Source organism: Danio rerio, chromosome 14 (genome assembly GCF_052040795.2).
Source record: "Danio rerio strain M-AB ecotype USA chromosome 14, GRCz13ab, whole genome shotgun sequence".
In the NCBI taxonomy this organism is placed as follows: Eukaryota; Metazoa; Chordata; class Actinopteri; order Cypriniformes; family Danionidae; genus Danio; species Danio rerio.
In genome coordinates, this window is record NC_141034.1 from 43,358,723 (window position 1) to 43,381,591 (window position 22,869).

General features: G+C 35.6%; 2 long non-coding RNA genes across 2 annotated transcripts in view; both read left to right on the forward strand.

Annotated features, from left to right (window-relative positions):
* The window catches only part of LOC147834015 (uncharacterized), a 262,202-nt gene that overhangs the window by 133,250 nt on the left and 106,083 nt on the right, over positions 1-22,869 (forward strand). The window lies entirely within an intron of this gene.
* Positions 8,545-11,368, forward strand: LOC147840879 (uncharacterized). Its single transcript, XR_015507986.1, has 6 exons — positions 8,545-8,601; positions 8,920-9,026; positions 9,962-10,091; positions 10,267-10,352; positions 10,663-10,705; positions 10,803-11,368. It is a non-coding gene; the product is annotated as an uncharacterized LOC147840879 (long non-coding RNA).

A 22,869-nucleotide genomic window follows, 5' to 3' on the forward strand; every position in this document is an offset into this window, starting at 1 on the left:
TTACAGCTCGTGGCTCAGAGTTCACAGCATCCCCTTGTAGTTGCTCCATCTTTGCGGAGATTTTAACCGTATCCAGCACTGAACTGGGAGATATTCTGGAAGCAGTTTTTTTGTCAAGTCATGCTTGCTATGTATTTTATAATTCTCTGGAACATAATTAATATTGAACTGTAAGCACTTCTGTGTTTGGGTCGAGTCATATGGAAGCCTAAATACAGAAACAGAGAAGGGCGGAAGTATTTTTTGTAGTCCCCAAAATTCGTTCATTGTAGGCTTTGCTTAGCTAACTTTGTAAAAACCAAGGTCTCCCTTTGCATTGAACTTTGAGCATTTTACATTCAGAGATGCTGTTTATGTTCACACAGCTACATTACACATCAACTAACGTTTAAAATATGATATCGTAAGAAAAAGTCATCCTCTCCATATTTTGAACATTAGATATGATATCCAACCATTCAGATTTTTTGGGGGGTTCCAGTTGTAGCCACTTTCGAGTCACAGTTTTCTTACTGGTTGTTAGGAGTATTTAAAAAAATACTTGTCTTTTACCGTTAAGTTGGCTGCAATATTTTCCAGATAAAATGTTGTAAAAGAAAATCCACATCATCTCCAAAAATATTTTGTATTACTTGCCTTACATCCTGCCAGTACAACTGAATGGATGGGCAACTCCAAAATATGTAAAAGTGGTTTGCCAAGTCACATTTCCTCCAGCACTGTCCCCTTTCCTTCTTCCATGTTTGCACACATGTTAACTTGGGGGTTATAAAGTATCTGGTAAGATTCCTCTAGCAAAATCTCTCCACACACCAGAGCTGGAAGAGGTGGCCTGTACTGAGCAGATATTTAACCAATCTTTCTCTGAGATAACTAGGTTGAACTCTCACTCCCATTTTAGTCTGATGTCATTTGTTGAGTCTTCCTTGGTGCAGGGCCGGAGTGGGACTCTTTTTCAGCCCTGGAGTTTCAAGCCTTAGACCGGCCCACCTCAGTTCACCACTGACTATATTAAAATAAGGTCATTTCTAATTCAGTTTCTAATTACACTATCACGTCTTTTTTTTTGAGAAAACAGCTGTTTTAGAACTTCAAATGTTCAACAACTCTAACAGTATTATATGTCTTAACAATAAAAATGATTAAAAAAAAATGTTACTCAGATGAGGACCGAACCCTGGTTGGCGGCGTCATAACGCTCACATGCTACCACTGTACCACAACAGCTGTACATTGAATGGTGACTTATCTAGTTATATCATCATTAACCTGTAGGCTGCATCTTGCTCACGAGGCTATGAGAAAATAGATTAAAAAAAGCAAAGCTGCGGTGAACTAATGAATAAGAAGGCTGTGGTCAAGTAAATAAACAAATAATTTTTAAAAAGTGTGACTGCTGAGAGCGACAGATTCTGGAGCTAGGGACACTGGCCCTCGCGGCCAAAAAAACAAGACCGGCCCACCGGGAATTCTCCCGGTCCTCCCGATTAGCCAATCCGGGCCTGCCTTGGTGGATTGGATGGCAGAATACAATTTTGAAACAAGTCTCCTATTGTCTTAGTTCTTGTAGATGTTAATAACTAAGTCAATTAAATTGGTGGGTTGGTTCTCAAAGCATCTAATCTCGCTACTAAATTAAGTCCTGGTCTTGAATTCAAATTCATTAACTAAATGACCAAAATAATATGTTTAAACACAGTAAAGTAAAAATATCTTGAGCATTTTTGGAAGCTGACAATAACTAACATTTTATGTTAGCTGAGGATTATATTGCTGTTGAGCTGAATAGGAGGCAACAAAGAGATAAACCAGACCAGAAAGACAAATGGACCTAAAGAGAACAGAGCTGGTTGATTTATTCTCATCCTCCAGTGCTGTAGAAATGTACACATGCTGAGAACAAAGCAATTACACTTACATCTCTGTCACAACAGCTCAAAATTGCTCAACACCTCGTGCTATAAGGTTTACCCAGCAAGCTGCCAGAGACAAGCGTACAGCGAGAGGAATATCTACCAGTAAACAAAAGCACTGGGTTATTTTCATACATAAGCCACACAATGATTACCCAAATATTTGCAGTCGAATGTGACAATGGACACTGCTGAGCAAGGAGAAAGTGGGAGAGAATGTAAATAAAGAGTAAACAAGGTGAACGGCCTGAGATCACAGCTTTGGAAAGCTAACTTGGCCTACTTGTGCTTGAAAGACAGCATTATCAGTTGTGGAAACATGCACAGGTTTCTCAAAATGAGCCGCAGGAAGACTGAAAAGTGGATCGTCTGTGAGGTAAAAAAACATTTAGTGTTTATGAACTCCTTATCTGTAAAAGACTTTCTAAAATGTGGCTCCTGCATGCAGGGAGATTGGGTTCTGTCATGTGGGAATGTATAGTGAAAATATACAACCTTTCAATGAAATATCAAGATGGAAACGATATGAGTATGTTGAGAATTCTGATTAGATGGAACGGCGGCATGATGGCGCAGTGGTTAGCACGGTTGCCGCACATCAAGAAGGTTGTTGGTTTCAAGTCCTGGCTTGGGCAGTTGGCAACAGAAATGTTCTGCAATATTTTATGAACACATTAAGTATTGTATTTATATTTTGACGTAAGTACATAGTAGGTAAGGCTACGTAATATAAAGTGGGACCTTATTTTTTATCAAATATTGTATAATAAATAAATTTTATTTCTTAAATTGTAGCTATGATAATGCAGTATTTCATAAAAATGGCATCCTCGCTTTTAAATAAACGCAAGCTCAAATCCCTGTGAAGCTATTTTTGTCTCTGTCATAAAAAAACTCCACAGTTTAAGCCACGTTGTCTTGCATGGATGCACCACACTGTCAAAGTGTCAAAGTATTTAAATAATTACTACATTTAACTTTAGTCGCTGGCTGTGAGGATGCCATAGTGTAAGAGTTGCATTTGGGTTAATAGTATGTTCTATTTTATAGCATCCATTGTATTGTCTTAATGCTTTTTTATGCACTCTCTGAAGCTTTTGTTCGTGTTTGTGACAGTCTTTCTTGTAAAATTTTCAAAAATTGATTTTCACAAACATATTCTTTCATAAAGCAAAAACATTTGAAGTCAGAGCTATTATCCCTCCTGAATTATTACCCCTGTATATTTTTCCCCTAATTTCTTTAAAAAAATTTTTTTTTTCAACACATTTCTTAACCTAATAGTTTTAATAACTCATTTCTCATAACTGATTATTTTTATTTTACCATGATGACATTAAATAATTTACTAGATATTTTTCAAGATAATTGTATTCAGCTTAAAGTGATATTTTAAGGCTTAAATATGTTAATAAGTCAAGTTAGAGTAATTAGGCAATCATTGTGCAATGATTGTTTGTTCTGTAGACAATCGAAAAAATATATAGCTTAAAGGGGGCTAATAATATTGACCTTAAAATGTTTTTTTTTATTGCTTTTATTTTAGTCTAAATAAACACACTTAAATTTTGCTTTGTACAACATATTTAAAAAGTTGGAACAGTAAAGCATTTACCACTTTATAGTCTTTCCATTCCTTTTCACAATTCTTTAAAGACGTTCAGGGACTGAAGACCCCAATTAATGAAGGGTTTCAGGTGTAATTTTGTCCCATTCTTCTTGCAAACAAGTCTTAAGGTGGGCAACAGTACAGGAATTCATTGTTGCAGTTTTCGCTTCAAAATGTGCCACACATTCTTTATTGGAGACAGGTCGGGACTGCAGGCAGGCCAGTCAAGTTCCTGTATTCTCTTCCTCCGCAGCCAGGACTGTGTCTGCAGAATGTGGTTTTGCAATCTCTTGTTGAAATGTGCATGGGCATCCCTGGAAAAGAAGGCAGCATATTGTGTTCCAGAAGTGCTAGTTACCTTTGCTAAAGGCACTGACACAACCCTATACCATGACAGACTCTGGGTTTTGACCTTGTTGCAGGTAACAGTATATGGATGATCCTCTTCTTCTTTGGTCCAGCATCCATGGTGTCCATTTCTCCCAAATAATACCTGAAATACTGATTCATCTACCACAGCACACATTTCCACTCTGTGTATTGTCCATCTCAGATTTTTAATAATTTTTTAAAATTGCTTTTATTCTAGTCAAAATAAAACAAATAAGACTTTTTCTAGAAGAAAACATAACATAGGAAATACTGTGAAAAGCTCTGCTAAACATCATTTGGGAAATCATAGAAAAAGAAATTCACAGGAGGGCTGATCATTTTGACTTCAACTCTCTATATATAATATTAAGCACTATCTCCAGGGTAGATCATAACAGAGCATGGGATTAAAGTCCGCTGTGCATCTTGTCTTGTCAGACATGTTGACTTTCCCTCAGTATTGTTCTGTATCAGCTGTGTCATCTTGGTTTTGTTTGAATGAGGGTCCATTGTGGAAAATAGCTGTCATGTTGTCATGTTTGTCAAGGAGCCATGATGTCCTTTTACCACGTAAAGCATTTTAGATAAGGCCCCCTAACGGCTGATATATGAAAAAAGGGCTGTGAAATTGGTTTAGCACACTGCACTGAAAGAGCAAGTGGCTCCAAATGAAATGCAATGATGTGAGTGAACTTTGAGCCCTGCTGAGGTTTGGTATGGACAAAAAGCAGAGTCTCCCAGTAGGCATTTAACTCTGCTCCTTCATTAGAATTTCATATTGATTGCTCGTATTTGTGTTTCTCACATTATTAGGAAAGACATGCACATTTTGTAAATGAAGCCAAATTCATAAGAAACAAACTAACAAAGCGGATCAAGTGTGAAATTAGCGCAGAAATTGGCCTGGTTAACATTGTGTTTATGGATTGTTGTGTGGCGTGGAGCAATGAGGGGTTTAGACTTCATTTGTTTTTTTCTGATTGTTATTGACTAAGGGAAGAAACAGCATGCATGATTGTTGAAGAGGGGTTTCAGAAGAGAAACCTAATAGGCACATGTGGGAATTAGATGTGATTTTATAAAACCGGCTGTATCATAATTTCCCCTGGCTGATAAATCTGTCTTAAGGAGAAGCCTAAAGCTAAGATGAAGCCAAATGCTGAACATCTGATGAAGGTATCTGTCAAAGAAACTTTTTTGTCTTCAAATGAATTGATGTCATATAGATTTTGTCACATTTTTTCATAGGTTTTTCAGTTTCAGTTTCCGAAGTCTGAGGATGTTATGAGGGATAAGTCAAGTAAAATGTCAAGGATAGTTTGAGAATGTGTACATAGACTGACTGGACGTTCTGCATGTGAATGTGTATATACTTCTTAATGATGACCAGAACCATGATGGTGTTTTCAAGTTTGGTTAATAAAATGGTGTAATATTGCATTGTTAATTTGATTAAGTGTGAATCTTGGTGTGGACCAACTCTGGACTAAAATACGAACACAACATTAAATACAAAAGTCCAAAAACAAATAAAAAAGGACATGGTGTCACATTGCACAAGTGTGATTGTAGAAATGACAGAATGGCCATACTGTATATATTTATTGTTTTGTAGTTCTTATGTGTTCTTTTACTGTTCAGTAGACGTGTTGAAAATGCTTCTTCTTGCATCAGATCTCAGTTTTGACTCTTTAAAAAATGCATGCGTATACAAGTATGCAGGCACAAGTGCTTTTAGCAAGCAGTATTGTTTTGGATGTCTGGTAAGTTCATTTTCCAAAATACACATAATAACAAGCTTTACTATTTTTATATTGATGAATGTAGGACTATAAAAAGAGATTTTAACTCTTAAATAACCAAAAGTTTCTGCTTTAATTGCATTTGAAATGTACATTAAATGAAGTGCCAATGTCTGTCTGATTTATTTTAGATGTATTTGCTTTTGCTGACAAAATTTGTAACTCTAAAAATAACCTTTGACGAGGCAGAAAAATTATGTTTGGACTTTTCTATTTTGTCACTTAAAGCTGTGACTTAGACAGTGTTATACAGTACTGTATATCATCTGTGCAAATGAGTGAGACCTTCAGACCGTTTTGATTTAGTGTGGTATATATATATTTAAATGAAAAAGTTTAAGGATTTTAGTGCTAACATGTGATCATTTGTGTCCCTGAACCACAAAACCAGTCATAATGGTTGATTTATTTATAAGTATATATTTATAAGTTGAGATTTATACATCATCTTGAAGCTAAATAAATGTGTTTTCTAATAATGCATGAATCTTCAATCCAAGAATTTAAAAAACCTAAATATTGACAAAATCAACTATGAAGTTTAAATAAGTCTTTAGTAATACATATTTATAATCAAAAAATACATTTTAAAATATATTACCCAGTAGGAATGTATGTTTCATCATTTTATATATATATATATATATATATATATATATATATATATATATATATATATATATATATATATATATATATATATATATATTTTTTTTTTTTTTTTATTATTAATATTCATCTATAACATATTACTGGCTATAGCTATAAGCGTGTTATATAGACATTGCTATAAACATGTTATATACATGTTAAAATGTTTTAGAAACTTGCTGAACATGATTGCAGTTTGCTATGAATATATACAAATATATTTACTTTAAGAAGCAAAGAGAAACATGCTAACAACCTGCTTAATCATGCTAGCAACAACTGTCTATCTTTCTGTTCGTGTCTGTCTTTCTGCATTTCCTCCAAAACCTTTAAACTTTAAGCTTTAAAACTACTTCAAACTAAAAAATCTTTAAATTAATGCTTTTAAACCTTCCGACTTTCTGGTCAGACTTTCTCAAGCCTACATCAAAGTTTGTCTCTCTTTTTTTTTTATTTTTCTTTTTGAGACTTTATATCTTTCGTTACTCTCTATTCTTTATAATTACAGAACATGCTTTTATTTAAAAATGCTTTTGCGTCTTTAGGAAAAGAGAATATCAGAATTTGTTATGCAAGCTGTTGAGTACATTTTGACAGAATTTCCTCTCAGAGAGAACCAAACATTTTTCTTTGATCTAGAAAACATAAAATGTACTTTGACTATTAAAAGTGTCTAATTCTGTGCATTAATGTGCATTTGCTCTCAAATGAGCAGGCATGCTTCGTCTGCTATTATGCCCGTTTTTAAAGTTCAGACAGCATAAGCTGTTGTTCTTACAAAGGCCTTTCTGAGAGAGACAGATCTGTCAAGGTACAAAAGGTTGGGCTTCATCTTTGCAGCCTTGAACTCTTCAGGGCACACTCAGGTTACACTGTGGGGATTTCTTTCCTCAAGCAGGCGTTTTCTAATCTTTTCAAGGCCATGCGTTTTTCCCTACATGAGAACCAAATACAACTATTGAATATTACGTTTTTTGCTTTACTAAGTTCACAAATCTTTGCTCCTGTTTTACTCAAAGGGTGATTCTTTTCAGCATTAAATACTACCGCTTAAAAGTTTGGGGTTCAAAAGAATTTAGTCACATTTTGGTTTCTTATATTAATCAAGATTACATTTTGGAGCATACTGTAAAATATATTACAATAAAAAAAATAAACAAGTTAATTATTTCTATAATCTCTAAGCTGTATTTTCAAAGGCCATTCTTGCAATTTCACACGATTGTTCAGAAGCATTTCTAATGATTAGCAATATTTAAAACTATTGTGATGCAACTATTTGCAGGATTTTTTTATAAATAGAATTTTTTATAGCAAAAAAAAAAAATAAGTTTTATTATTCCCTATTTTAAAATATAGGGCCCTATCAGACACCCAGCGCTTATAAGGTGCAAGATGTGTTTGCCATAATGTGTTGCTATTTTCACATTTTTTTTGCCACGTTGTTTAAATATCAAATCCATTTTGGCCACTTTGTGGACTCATGGGTGTGCTGGTCTAGAAAAGAGGTTTGTTAAGGCACATTGTTGGCGTATTGCTATTTTGAGGGACTAAAATAGAAACCGTAACCGTATTTTTCATCCTTAAAATAGCAAAAGTGGATTCGGACACTTCCTTAATGCTTTTGCGCCTTTTGCTTTAGACTTTGCACCTAGATCGTTAAAATAGAGCCCATATTCTCTGTTATAGGAGTACATAGCATACACAATTTGTACTTAATAATATTGATCACTACATTTTTATCTGCTAGTGAGTGCATAACTTTTACATCTTTGTTCCATCTACATTAAGAGAAAAACAGCTTTGATCATGACACCTTCCATCTCACATCCCTGTCCACTGGTTTACATCACCTAAGAGTTAGTGACTTAAATTGCAATCAGGAAATTAAGCAATTGTTTGTTAGCACTCTTGTTAGCGCTATTGGCTAGCTCCTATAACTTAGTGTCTATAAGTATTCCCAGTTCAAAATCCTCTATTGTGTTTCTCCACATACAGTGCTGTACACAGTGCTGTCATCTGAGTTAAATTCTCGGTGTTGAAGCATTTCAGAGTAAAGTGTTGACGTTAAAGAGTTAGATTTTGATGAATGAATATAATAAGAGTTAGAATTGATTTTATTCAGTGCGAAATCAAGGAGTTATCTTTTCTACACTTGGTGGTGTTATTTCCAACATCCGGGAATTCATGCAGCCCCAGTCACTGAAGAATTTTCCAGACGCCATTTTCCATCTGAGGTTTAGAACAGCAACTGGTGAGTCAAACTACCTAAATGTTGGTATTTTACTGACTTTCTCTAAGGAAATACAGTTGTAAACATATTGTTAAGTTAATAACTTTAGAATGGAGTGACAATTTTAATCTTCTGCGGTTCATTCATGGTCGTTTGTGTATCTAGCTTAACTGCAGTACTATTGACTTTTTTTCAAGAATGTTTTTATATGCTCACGCATACATAGTGCATAAAAACATCAAATGTACATGTTCAACACATTTCTGTCATGCTTAATGCCATTTTGTGCGTTGTTACCCATCTGTAAAATAAAATCGACACTTCCCCTTTAATTCGAAGCAAACTAGCGAGGGAATCCCCGGAGCAGCCTAGCCTACTCTGCCCGGATGCTAACGGCAACACAGGACGGTTTCCATAAGCTCTGAAGAGTTTCTAAAACATATCTGGTGAGTAAATGAACATATGCTTACTTGTAAAAGGCTTCCTGACTGAAACATATGATTGTTTGTTATTCGTGTACGTTAATTTAGTTCTTTTAAACACCGCGGCCCTTTTAAACTGGTTCATTCGTGGCCGTCCATATACCGTTAGTCCATAGACTCGCGTGATAACGTACGCTTGAATTATATTAAGTGTTGACAACCATTAAAGTCGGAATGTTAACATTATTGTCTTTAAATGACCGCGTTTGCACTTTCTTAGGCATTTAAGGTTACCGAAGTCTCCCGGAAGTTGCGGGACTAACGTTAACGTTATCCCGCAAATGCACAGAGACTCCCAGATGCCCAAGTAGATGCCCGCAAATGAATGAATGATAATCTCCCGGAAATCGCGCGTCTCCCGCCCGGTCATTAAACACTTTTCACACCCCTCTCCACCGCATCCCTCCCAGCTCTTCAGGTACGTCGCGCGCAACTCATCCCATTGTTCTTTAGGTACTCATCTCTCCCGCTACCTCCCGCAAATCAACTCTGTATCCCCCGAAAATTACTTTTCCCAACTCGGGATGTCTGACGTTAGTAAGTTAGGCTATTTATGTAGTCAGGAACATCAGGAACATCAACAAGCTTTTTCTCCCGCATGATATTGTGCTTAAAACTATAGGCTAAACTAGCATGTACTGTACACAACATTTCCTTTTTATTAAGGACAATTTAGTGCGTTGTAAACAGCCACCTGTCTGTAAAATTAATCAACTGATTCATATTTGAGCAGCCTAATGATGATACAGGTTTGATTTGTAGATTTATTATCAATAATCAACATCTGAATCAAAAGATATCTGAAAAAGTGTGAGGCATACCTTGTGATGTTCATCTCTCTTTTTTATCTGAAGGTTATGCATATGTGTGGATACTAATTTTTTGTTGTTTTTTAACAGCCACAGTTCTCTATACAATAACACAAGACCCTGTGACGGTGACTGATTAGAGACGGATGGTGTATTTTCAGAGTTGGTGAAATGACCAAGCACACCTTCTTGGTCATATGTGGTAATAATAATAATGAAGGTATGTTTGATAAAGTTCTGTATTTGTTTCACATAAGCTGAGAGGGTATTAGAGCATTAGAGAATAACAAATGACATGAAGGTGATAAGTTTTGTATTGTGGGTGAACTGTTACTTAAATAATGTTTTGCTCTTTACTTTGCACTTTTCCTCTTCTGCTTATCCTAATATTTTAGATTATATTTGGACCTGAAACATCTGCTAGACTCCAGGAAAGGTGGCGTCAATACTGGACCTGAAAGGGCCTAACAAGTTGAATCTGGTAAAGAAACACGCACACACGCACACACACGCACACACACATGCACGCACACGCTCACAGAAAACTGTAAGTTTATGAATATTTTTTACACTGTGGCCAATATTTTGGGGAAATCAGCATCACTAAATGATATAAAAGATTTTAAGCTCCTCTAAATTTTGCTCCAAGTGTTGTGTTAAATTCAGGATTTTGGACAGACAGCTGCCTGTTTTTCCAGTTCTAGTCATAGTGGTTAACCTAATTGTTTTTGGAGATCCAACAGTGATATTTGTGTTTTTTCTACTTTTCCATATCCTGTCACCTCAACCAGCTGGGAGAGTCAAGTTGTGGATCATCATGAAGATTTTCAAAAGGTGAGTTTAGATTTCTTGAATGTTTTATTTACTTTAAATGTTATTTTAAATATATCATAGAATTTGATTGCAATTTGTTTTCAAACATTTTTCTTAGTCATGCTGGAATCTTGAAGAGTTCTTAGATGGGCATCACCCTATATCCGTGCATCAGGAACCAGCAGACGAGCGATCAGCAGCTGCTAGCTACATCGTCATGGATAAAAAGGTCATCCTGTGGCTGGGAAGCACATCTTTCACAGGACGTGCTTGATGAGATTTCCTAGCTCCAGTTTGTTTTCACACAAGTTTACAGCATTTATACCTTCATTTAAACTGCTGTGTTTGGTATGGAGGACCAAGGAAACACCCGAAGTGAAAGATTTGCACACCAAGTTGTTTAAAATGTAATTTTACAAGAAAACTATGAGTTCAGAAGAAAACTATGAGTTCAGAAGAAAACTATGAGTGACGCTATATTGAACTTTCAAATTGCTCTGATAACACATCAAGTTTGGACCAAAGGACTGAAACAGCCTTTTTGAGCACTGGTCATACATATTTTGTTGATACTGTCTGTACTAATAAAACATTTAAAGCATATTTGACATTGTTGCATTTTAAAAACTGAATGAATTGTTGAAGTGGTGAATGTTTTCAAATAAAATGTTTTTTCTTTTGTAATTTACAGTCTATTTTACCTTTTTACCATATTTACACTCAAGAGAGTTGAATAAAATAACAATATATTGTAGTAAAAAAATTACTTCCAGGCGGTGTTAAATATAGTTACATTTTTAACTCTGCCCAGAGTTAAAATTAACCCTTACTTCGGTGTCAATGTGCCAACCCTTTTGAAAGTGTTGATTTAACTCTGTTTTGAGTGGACCCCATGAGACACTTTCAAAGTGTTGAAATTAACACCCATAGAGTTGTTTTGGGTCCCCATATTTTGCTGTGTAGTCCACAAACTTTCTGGTTATCATGTATACCTTTAGACCAAGGGGCAAAATGTCAAATGTCTGGAAAAAATAGTTAGTGAAGGTTGTTAAAAATAAACATGCACGATCATATAAGTAAAAAAGTGTGAAAATGTGTGTAAAATAAGTATGAAAAATAGAAAAGTGCCTTTTGCATTTAAAAATATGTTAATTTCATGTGCAAAATAGACAATCAGTTTAAGTGACAGTTTTTAACAGCCGATTTTGTTATCACTTCATTGAATTGCCGTTGTCAGTGGTTATCAGCTGTTAGATATGGACCAGTACGGGCCTTCTGCGGCTACTAGTGGACTTAGAAGGCTGTTATCATCCATCCACATGGTTAATAAGCTATAGATCACATACAGCAGTGATCACATACAAGTTAACAAGAATTATTTATATAATTTATAACATTTTCCATTGATTCTATTTTATTAACATCTACCCCTATCCCAACCGTCACAGTAATGTAAAAACAGATCTAGATCTGGAGTCTTCTCTTTTAGTATAGCTGATAAACCATGTGGACGGATGATAACAGCCTTCAGTAGGTGCAGAAAACCCCTACTGGCCCATATCTATCAGCTGATAACCACCGATAATGCCTATTCAATCAAGTGATAACATTTAAAGCGGGTGATTTTTAATGACAAGATTTAGAAGCATTTTTCAAAGTGGTGAATTCCCCAATTTTAATCCCTTACAAACAGTTAGTGCTCTTGAAATATGAAATGGAAGTGGGCATATATTGAATTCTCCCAAGGTAAGGACATGTTTTTGGCTAAACACAAAATATAAAAATATAAAGTCCACGAAGAGAACAAATGAATCATTTGTTCTGTTAATGTATGGCCAGATGAACATATTCTTGTTCTTTTCCAACTGAAGTCTCATTTAAATGGTCCCTAAAACTAGAAGTTGTTGTGAGGCCCACGCTGTGTCACATTCTGGTATAACTTGAGTACAGAAGCAAACAGCTTTGCGCACACTTTGACAGCTAGAAACACATCACAAACTAATATAGGTTAATTGCCTCCCACCTCAGCCGCATAATTCATTAAACCCATTGCAGTGCACCATCAACACAAGGCGTCTGGTTCTCCCAGGAGCACACAACTCTTGGCATTGTGGAGTTTAGGGTTTAGTTACAGCAGCTGAAATTTCACTCCCACCCACCAACCAAACGCATAGACCGCAGTGGTAGGAGAGTAATGCATTTGTCTGCTAGATGACTGGAGAGAGAAGTATCAAAGAGTGCTGCTAATTGCAGTGCTCCCTTCATACATCATCGAGTCAAGTGGAAATAATTCAACATTGCATTCAGATTTGTTTAGTTAAAAGATCCCCCGACCCCCGTGAGGAGGAGGAAGAGGAGACAGAAGGGGAGGAGTGTGAAGCGAGAGATTCATGCAGAGGAATTCTGTGCAGAGCTGAACGTTATGCTGATTTGGGTTTCGTGCCGTGCTGCGTTTTTTGTTTGCAGATTCAGGAAGGAGGAGAGATGAAAGGAATGCAAACCTGGTTTACCTTCAAGGTGGCTTTGATATTTGTCACAGTATGCATTCAGAAACTGATATCGAGGGATTGTGAATATATTTGGTCACTTTACTCTTTTTAACAAAAACAGTTTGGCTGTTTATTTGAGTGAAAATTTTCAAAATACAGGGAAAATAATGGCATTATCATCTCTGTGTCATCTACAAAAGTGCTAATTATGTGTTCAGTCTATAGGCATCCATTGAGTACGTGATTCAGTTCAATTCATCTTTATTTCTATAGCTCTTTTACAATGTAGATTGTCAAAGCAGCTGAACATAGACATTCTAGTAAACTGAAACAGTGTTAGTCCAGCTTTCAGAGTTAAAGTTCAGTTTAGTTCAGTTCAATGCGGTTTAATTGTCACTACTGAAAGTCCAAACACTGAAGAGCAAATCCATTGATGTGCAGCTCCACAAGTCCCAAACCAAGCAAGCCAGTGGCGAGGAGCAAACTTCACCATTTGACAAAAGTGAAGGAAAAAACCTCGAGAGAAACCAGGCTCAGCTGGGCACAACCATTTCTCCTATGGCCAAACTTCAAACACAGAGCTGCAGTCTAAGTGTCGAAGGATCGAGAACAATGGACGTCCATAATCAAAAACTAGATCACCGGCAGGTGTACAGGCAGGCCCACAGTATCAATGCGAAGCCTCGTCTGTCACTGGGATCTTTCAGGAATCAGTCTCATGCTTTCTGCTCCTCCACGACCACCACAGCATCAGCTCAGTATACGGCCTGGTCCAGGATTATAGACACCTTGGCGTCTTTTCTCCACAGGTCTTGGATTACATCAGTGGTGCTGCACAAACTCTAGAGGCCGCAGGAATGAGTATCGCCAGGTGGAAATAGAGACAAAGAAATTAATTAGCGTAGCTGCTGTTCATAATGTATTAGTGCTATAAATTTAAATAATAGTTATATAAACAAACATGTAAAGATTATGAGTTTTTTTTTTTTTATCAAAATGTTGGGTGACAATTGTCTTTTTACAAAACAGCATCGCTAACTAGCCTAGGGCTGGGCGCTTCATCGAAAAGTAATCAAAATCGAGAACCTTTATTCAATCAAAATTTTCCAAGTAAATTTTTTCAATTCTCTACCGCGTGAATTAGGAAGCTTGTTTTTTGTACTTTAGAAATTTGATGAGAATTGAAAAATACATTTTTAGGTGCTATAGTGTTTATGTTTTGTTTACATATTTTGAATGCTATCATGTAAACATTACCTGACAAAAGTCTTGTAGTCAAATCAACAAAAATGTTGTTGTCTTTTCTTCCACAGTAGTTAATTTGGAAAAGTGGCAGAAGGTAGATTTTTCCAATGACTCATCTGTTGTACTGTTTCCCAATCATCAAAAATACTGCAGAAGTCTTATTGGATCACAAATGGACCCAAGATTCTTACAGAAATCAGTCAAGTTTGATGAAGCAAAAATAATGATTTAGAGTTACATTCAGTATCAGGGCATGCGAGAGATCTGCAGAGTGGATGGCAACATCAACAGCCTGAGGTATCAAGACATTTGAGCTGCCCGTTACATTACAAACCACAGGACAGGGCAAATTCTTCAGCAGGATAGCGCTCATACTTCAGCCTCCACATCAAAGTTCTTGGAAGCAAAGGAGGTCAAGGTGCTTCAGGATTGGCCAGCCCAAACACCAGACATAAACATTATTGAGCATGTCTGGGGTAAGATGAAGGAGGAGGGATTGAAGTTGAATCCAATGACTCTTGATAAACTCTGGGAGTCCTGCAAGAACGCTTTCTTTGCCATTTCAGATGACTTTATTAATAAGTTATTTGAGTCATTGCAGAGATGTGTGGATGCAGTCCTCCAAGCTGATGGGAGTCAAACACAATATTCATTCTTTTTCCACTGAAGCATGACTTTATATTCTAGACCTTACATTATTTCTGTCAAGTGACAAGACTTTTGTCTCAGCAGAATCAGACCTTACTGTCCTAATTAAATCATTAAAAATCAAGGCATGATGAAATTTTATTTTGGTAAAATAAGCATAATCTAGAGGCCTTTGCCTTTCATATTAGCCACTTCTAATACCAAATGATCTACTAGAAGTCAAGTTATTATGTGTTGTTCCTAAAATTTGGATAGACGACAAGACTTTTGTCAGGTAGTGTATATGTAGATCATCCATCCATGTATGATAAAATGTAAATGCCTTGAAAAACAATATTTAATATTTGCATGACATTTAAATGACCTAAGCTGTATGTGAAGTGAGGCCACAGTTACATCACCTGAACCATAGTTTTGTTTTTGAACCTGTGCTGTACAGTCTCTTACTGAGCGAAAAGCCATTGTGAGCTTTTCTGCTTGCTGAAGTGTCAAGGATGACATTTGATGTGTCTATCATAACACTATGGCCTATCTCTTCAGCAGAAATAGGAGAGAGTATTTCTGAGATCTGCTTAATATTAATAAAATCCAGATTTTTGTCTGCTTCATTTTATTAGATGTCATACTCACAGTGCCACGTCAAAGTATCTACATGGAGTTGCAGTGTTCCTCTGTCCTTGCCCAATGCTTTTCAAACTTCCCACTTTCATCTCACTTTCAGGATGCTGAGATGGCTACCGGGACGTCCTAGAAAGGTAGACGTTGCTTTCACACTTTTACTCAGTGTCCTCTCACAGCTGTCATAGCATTGCCAGATCCCTCAACAAACCTCCAGCTCCCCATCGAGACACCCGCTCCTCACTTCACCTGAGAAACTCTGCTCACCTCAGAGAGAAGCTTAGAAACTGTACACACTCGCTACTTCCTGCCCAGTGGAGAAAATCATGCCCAGCTGTTTGATTTCATAATCAGTCTACAGGCTAAAAAATAGTTAGGTAAAAGTTTGAGCCATCTATTCATAATTTTCAGGAATTGGAATTTTCAGGAAAATGCAGTGCAGACCAGTTACATTTCTATTTGTTTGTGTGGGTTGCATTTTGGCAAGAACCTGGTGATATTATCCACTTGACCAGTTATGTGCAGCCCAATATGGAATTATAAAGCAATATGAAGTATCATGTTTTTATAGAAAAATGCTTAACGTGATTTAGTGTGACATTCACATTCTGCATGAATCTATTTGCCATGTTTTTAGACCACATCATCAAGGTTTATTAAAGTATAGTACTTACTATTTAGTACAAAACTATTCACAGAGCAGATTTTGTGTTTAAGTACAGGGACACACCAAGCCAATGCCAAATGACTAGCGAAAAATGAAACCCAGCTGTGTTGTCGCCTTGCTTTTTACTGTGTCTGGACCAAAAACCTGTGCATGACCACACCAAAGGGAGTGGGGTGGGGGGGTTGAGCCAACTGAAACAAGAGCTGTGTTCTGTGGTTGCACAAGAGGACGTGTCTTTCCACTCGGTGGGGAGCAGTAGTCTGTTTTCTCGTTCCACAAAGGGAAACCAAACTTCCGAAACACACAGACAAAGTGTAAAACAAAGCAGCTTTTAGTACTATTATCACAGTAATTGTCGCTCACTGTGGAACAATTCACTCATGCAAATACTGTATGTCTGATAATTCAATAATCCATATCGTTTGCAAATATTTGAAAAATTAACAAAATTACTGCTGGCCTCTTTATGATAGAGATTTGAGCTAAAACAAGGCTATATTTGGGTTGTCAGTAGAAATCTAATAGACGTCTAATGACAACTCACAAATAGACTACTGTCAAATATACAGACTTTGCATGTGTAGTCATTCATTCATGTACAGTGCATTCAATTTTTTTCAATTCAATTTATTTATAAAGCACTTTAAAACAACACAGTTGACCAAAGTGCTGACAACAAAGAGTAAAACAAACTTTAAAATACAAATAAATAAACATAAAATGTCAGCATCTCAAGCTGTGCTAAAAGCCAAATTGAACAGGTGGGTTTTAAGAAGGGATTTAAAAACAGTGATGGAAGTGGCTTGTCTAATGTACAACGGCGCATCTGGAAAGTATTCATAGCGCTTCACTTTTTCCACATTTTTTATGTTACAGCCTTATTCCAAAATGGATTGAATTCATTTATTTTCTCAAAATTCTACACACAATACTCCATAATGAAAAAAAAAAAGATTTTTTGAAATTGTTGCAAATTTATAAAAAAAAAAAAAAAAAACTAAAAAATCACCTGTACATCAATATTCACAGCCCTTGTCATGAAGCTCTAAGTTGAGCTCAAGTTCATTAATTACCACTGATCATTCTTGAGATGATTCGGCAGCTTAATTGGAGTTCACCTGTGGTAAATTCAGTTGATTGGACATGATATGAAAAGGCATACACATGTCTATATAAGGTCCCAGGGTTGACAGTGCATGTCAAAGCACAAACCATGCATGAAGACAAAGGAATTGTCTGTAGACCTCCGAGGCAGGATTGTCTCGAGGCACAAGGCAGGGGAAGGTTTCAGAAAAATTTCTGCTGCTCTGAAACTTCCAATGAGCACAGTGACCTCCATCATCCATGAGTGGAAGATGTTTGGAACAACCAAGACTCTTCCTAGAGCTGGCCGGCCATCTGAGCTAAGTGATCGGGGAAGAAGGGTCTTAGTCAGGGAGGTCATCAATAATGCGATGGTCACTTTGAGCCCCAGTGTTCTTTTGTGGAGAGAGGAGAACCTTACAGCAGGACAACCATCTGTGCAGCAATCCACCAATCAGACCTATATGGTAGAGTGGCCAGATGGAAGCCACTTCCCGCCTGGAATTTGCCAAAAGCCACCTGAAGGACTCTCAGACTATAAGAAACAAATTTCTTTGGTCTGATAAGACAAAAATTGAACGCTTTAGAGTGAATGCCAGACATTACGTTTGGAGAAAACTAGGCACCGCTCATCACCAGGCTAATACCATCCCTACAGTGAAGCATGGTGGAGGCAGCATATTCAAAAAGACTTAAGGCTTTTAATAGATTTAAATTAATAAACATGTTTTTTAGTAGTTGTTTGATGTATTGATGCACAAAGACAATTGTGCATCTTTGTTTGCACCACCAGTCTACCCTCTCAGCCTCCCACCCTCTCAATCATAAATAAACTGCAAAGTGAATCTTAATAAAAAAGGAAACCAGCAAAGCTAAATCCAATAAGTCGAAATAAATGAAGTTTTCCACAAGACTGGACAGGTGGATCTAATCCCTTTAATTAGAAAGAATGTCCTCATACCTGCTCTGGCTGGAGGAACATTGGATGCGGCTTCCAATCAGGTGGAAGACAAACAAAATGCAAAGGATGGATCAGTAATAGACCTGCAAGCAAGGAAAAATATACCACAATATGAATTAAAGTCATATATCATTATATACATGCTTGACATAACTGGGATATTGCTGTAAACAAAAAATCAATCAACAAAAACAAAATCAAAAAATCAACAAAACAATACAATAAAACAATAGAAGCTATAACAGACATTTCCACCGAAATACCATTAAAACAGTACAAACCATCATATTTTGACAATTAAACCCAGAACATTTGAATAGTTTCAAGTTTGGGGCCATAATCCATTTGGATTTACAACAGGATAAAGGCAAAAAATGACTAGTAGAAACCTATTGGACCATTACTTACTATTAAAACCAGTCAAAGGACTGATCAGTAATGACCCTACAAGCAAAGAAAAATATACTTCAATCTCAATTAAAGTCATATATCATTTCATACATACATGAAATAACTGAGATACGTTTGCTGTAAACAAACAATCAAGCAAAACAATATGAACTATACAATAAAACAGTACAAACCATCATATTTTAACAATTAAGCCCAACTTTTTTGAATGGTTTCTGGTCACACTTTACAATAAGGTTCATTAGTTAATGTCAATTAATGCATTTACTAACATGAACGAACAATGAACAATACATCTATTACTGTATTTGTTCATGTTAGTTAACGTTAGTTAATGAAAGTACAGTAGTTCATTGTTAGTTCATGTTAACTCATGGTGCATTAACTAATGTTAACATGGACTTGGATGTTAATAATGCATTAGTAAATGTTTAATTATGATTAATAAATGCTGTACATGTGTAGTTCATTATTAGTTCATGTTAGTAAATGCATTAATGAAATGCACTAATTTACCTTTAGGTTTCTAGTTTTGGCCATAATCCATTTGGATTTACAACAGTATAAAAGCATACAATGGCCAGTAGAGACCCATTAGATTGTTTGTTTATATTAAAACCAGTATATTTTCAAAAGACTGATCAGTGTTAAACCTGCAAGCAACGAAAAATATACCCCAATCTGAATTGAAGTCATATATCATTTCATTCATACATGAAATAACTAAGATACTGCTGCTGTAAACAAACAATCAAGCAAAACAATATGAACAATGCAATAAAACAATATAAGCAATATAGTTCTAATGGTTTCTACTAAAATACCATTAAAATATTACAAACCATCATATTTTAATAATTAAGCCCAGAACATTTGAATGGTTTCTAGTTTTGATGCCATAATCTATTTATATTTACAACAGTATAAAGGCATACAATGACCAGTAGAGACCCATTAGACCATTTGTTTCCATTAAAACCATTAATATTTCAAAGGATGGATCAGTAATATACCTGCAAGCAACAAAATATATATCACAATCTGAATTAAAGTCATATGTCATTTCATACATGCATTAAATAACTGGAATACTCAGGGTGTAAATAAACAAACAAAACAATATGAACAATGCAATAAAACAACATAAGCAATAACAGAAGTTCTAATGGTTTCTACTCAAATACCATTAAAATACTACAAACCATCATATGTTAATTATTTAAACACAGAACATTTGAATTGTTTCTAGTTTTGGGCCATAATACATTTGGATTTACAACAGGATAAAGGCAAAGCATGACCAGTAGAGACACATTGGACCATTTGTTTCCGTTACAACCATTGTAATTTCAAAGGATGGATCGGTAATAGACCTGCAAGCAAGGAAAATACCAAAATCTGAATTAAAGTTTTATATCTTTTCATACATGCGTGAAATAACGGGGATCCTCCTGTTTTAAACAAACAATCAAGCAAAACAATATAAACAATAATATTATTAACCTATTGCCATAACAGACGTTCTAATGGTTTCCACTAAAACACCATTAAAGCATTACAAAACATCATATTTTAACCATTTAAACCCAGAACATTTGAATGGTTTCTAGTTTTGTGGCATCATCCATTTGGATTTACATCAGGATAAGAGATAAGAGACACATTGGACCATAGTTTCCATTAAAACCATTATAATTTCAATTGATGGATCAGTAATAGACCTGTAAGCAAGGAAAGTGCCACAATCTGAATTAAAGTCATATATTATTTCCTACTGTACATGCTTAAAATAACTGTGATTCTCTTACTGTAAACAAACAATCAAACAAAACAGTATGATAACAGAAGTTCTAATAGTTTCTACTTAAAATATCAATAAAAACCATCATATTTTAACCATTTAAACACAGAACATTTAAATGGTTTCTAGTTTTGGGCCATAATCCATTTGGATTTACATCAGGATAAAGGCAAAACATGACCAGTAGAGACCCATTGGACCATTAGTTTCCATTAAAACCAATATAATTTCCATTATAACCATTAAAACATTTTACAAATACTATTATTGCTACTATCTTTATTTTCAGCAGGTATGAGAGAAGCAGAACTTATTAGAAATAGGATTTAGGACAAGCAATGTGTTCGTGTGATTTAGAAAGCAGGGACTGGTTAAGAAAAAGGGAAGGTTTGCCTTTTCCTACCAATTATTACATCTGACTAATCATGCCTGTATCGTCAGCTGTTTTATATTAAATCAGTATGTTTACATATTAGATAATTGTACTGAATTGCCCCGAAATGGGCTTACCCAAGTCATTCATTATGAGCGAATGTTCCTGAGTCATAAAGCACTTGTTTGAGTGTGTGGCTGCATGGCGGTAATGACTTTTTGTGAGCTCTACACATTTCTACAAAACACATTTAGACTAATGACCTGATTGTAAAGCAGCTGGGGGCCACGCTATCATTCCTAGAGTCTCCGCAGTGAGATATTGCATCAATAAATATGGTTAATGGGCGAACATGCCAGGTCGGGGTAAGACATTTCAATGAGGAAGAGTGGGAATGACAGCTGAGGGATCCATCAGAAGAATGGCAACTGTTTAAGATGATTAAGTAACCTGTTATTCATGCACACTGACTCACGACTGTTTACGTTTAAGAGGGATACAGTGCACATTACAAAGAAGCTAAAGGTCTGGAATTTTTTGGTGTTTTTATAACTATTTAGGTAATATAATAGTATAATATACTGAAAATAAAATTGAAGTAGGTTACACTGGTAGTAATTTTGCCTATGATTACAAAGAAGTGTCAAGCTGCATTGAATTTAGGAGTACACAAGAAACGTTTTTACAATATATACTTCATTTACAACTTGAGTGTAGTGAGACAAGTGTGTTAAAAATGCAACAAGATGTAGCATAGTAGTACACTTAAAAAATTCAATGCTTTATTTTGGATACTGTTACCTGTTACCTGGTAGCAAAAGTAGAAAGTTACTTTATAGTCTGCAGATACAACAAATACTGAAACTTGGAGAATAATCACATTATAACTGTAAGTTGAATGCTTTTACATCTTGTGTTTTCTTAATTTTGTAAAGGGTACAATATGGAAAGTCAGTTTAGCCACTTTTGTTCAATTCTCATTAAAGCTAGAATCAACTCCATTTTTCCCTCAACATAAACTGATTTTATTTGATAGATTTTCTTCATTTATTCATTACAAAAATGTTAGTTTTTTTGGTCAGATAAGATACATTTCTATTGAAGACAAAGATTCAGGAAAAAAGTATTTTCTGTTTTACGTATGTTGTTCACATATTACATAAGCAAAGAGGAATAAAAAAATATATACAAAATACTTACTTAAATTAAAAAAAGATAATAATAATAATAAGTAAAAACCCACCCACTTAATAAACCATTCCTAAACACTTGTTTACAAAGACCTGTTTGAACAACAGAGTATGATAAAAATGAATATTAAAACATTACATAAATCGATGCATTAAGCAACGGTCACACTGGATGTCCATAAACTTCCATTCATACGCATGCGAATGCCGGAAACACAAGCTTGTGCGACAAGTTTCGCAGTTCACTATGTTGCAAGTTCAAGCTTGGTAAATTCTAACCTGCGAAATCGCATCATGTGACTGCATAAGACTAATCGAAAATCACAACATGACCTCTTTGTACAGAAATTTTAAATGTGGAGCGATCGCTCAATTTTTGAAATGTCCAAACATCTTGTTTAATCCCAACCATGTGCAACATATGAGTTATGCAACAGAATTTCACGTTAAAACTCTAGTGTGACCACCGCATTAGTTCCAACCTCTGATAAATAAGGGACTTAGCCGAAGGAAAATGCATGAATGATGCATTAGTCCACAAGGTTTTTGTCAATGTAACATAGAAGCATGCCAAATTTTGTCAAATTGCTCAAGTTTTCTTTTCAAACTATACCTTATTCGCCCCTAATGTAAAAAAAAAAATATGATTTTAACACAAAAATGTTCAGTTTAACATTTTTTTTGTTGTTGTTGCAAAGA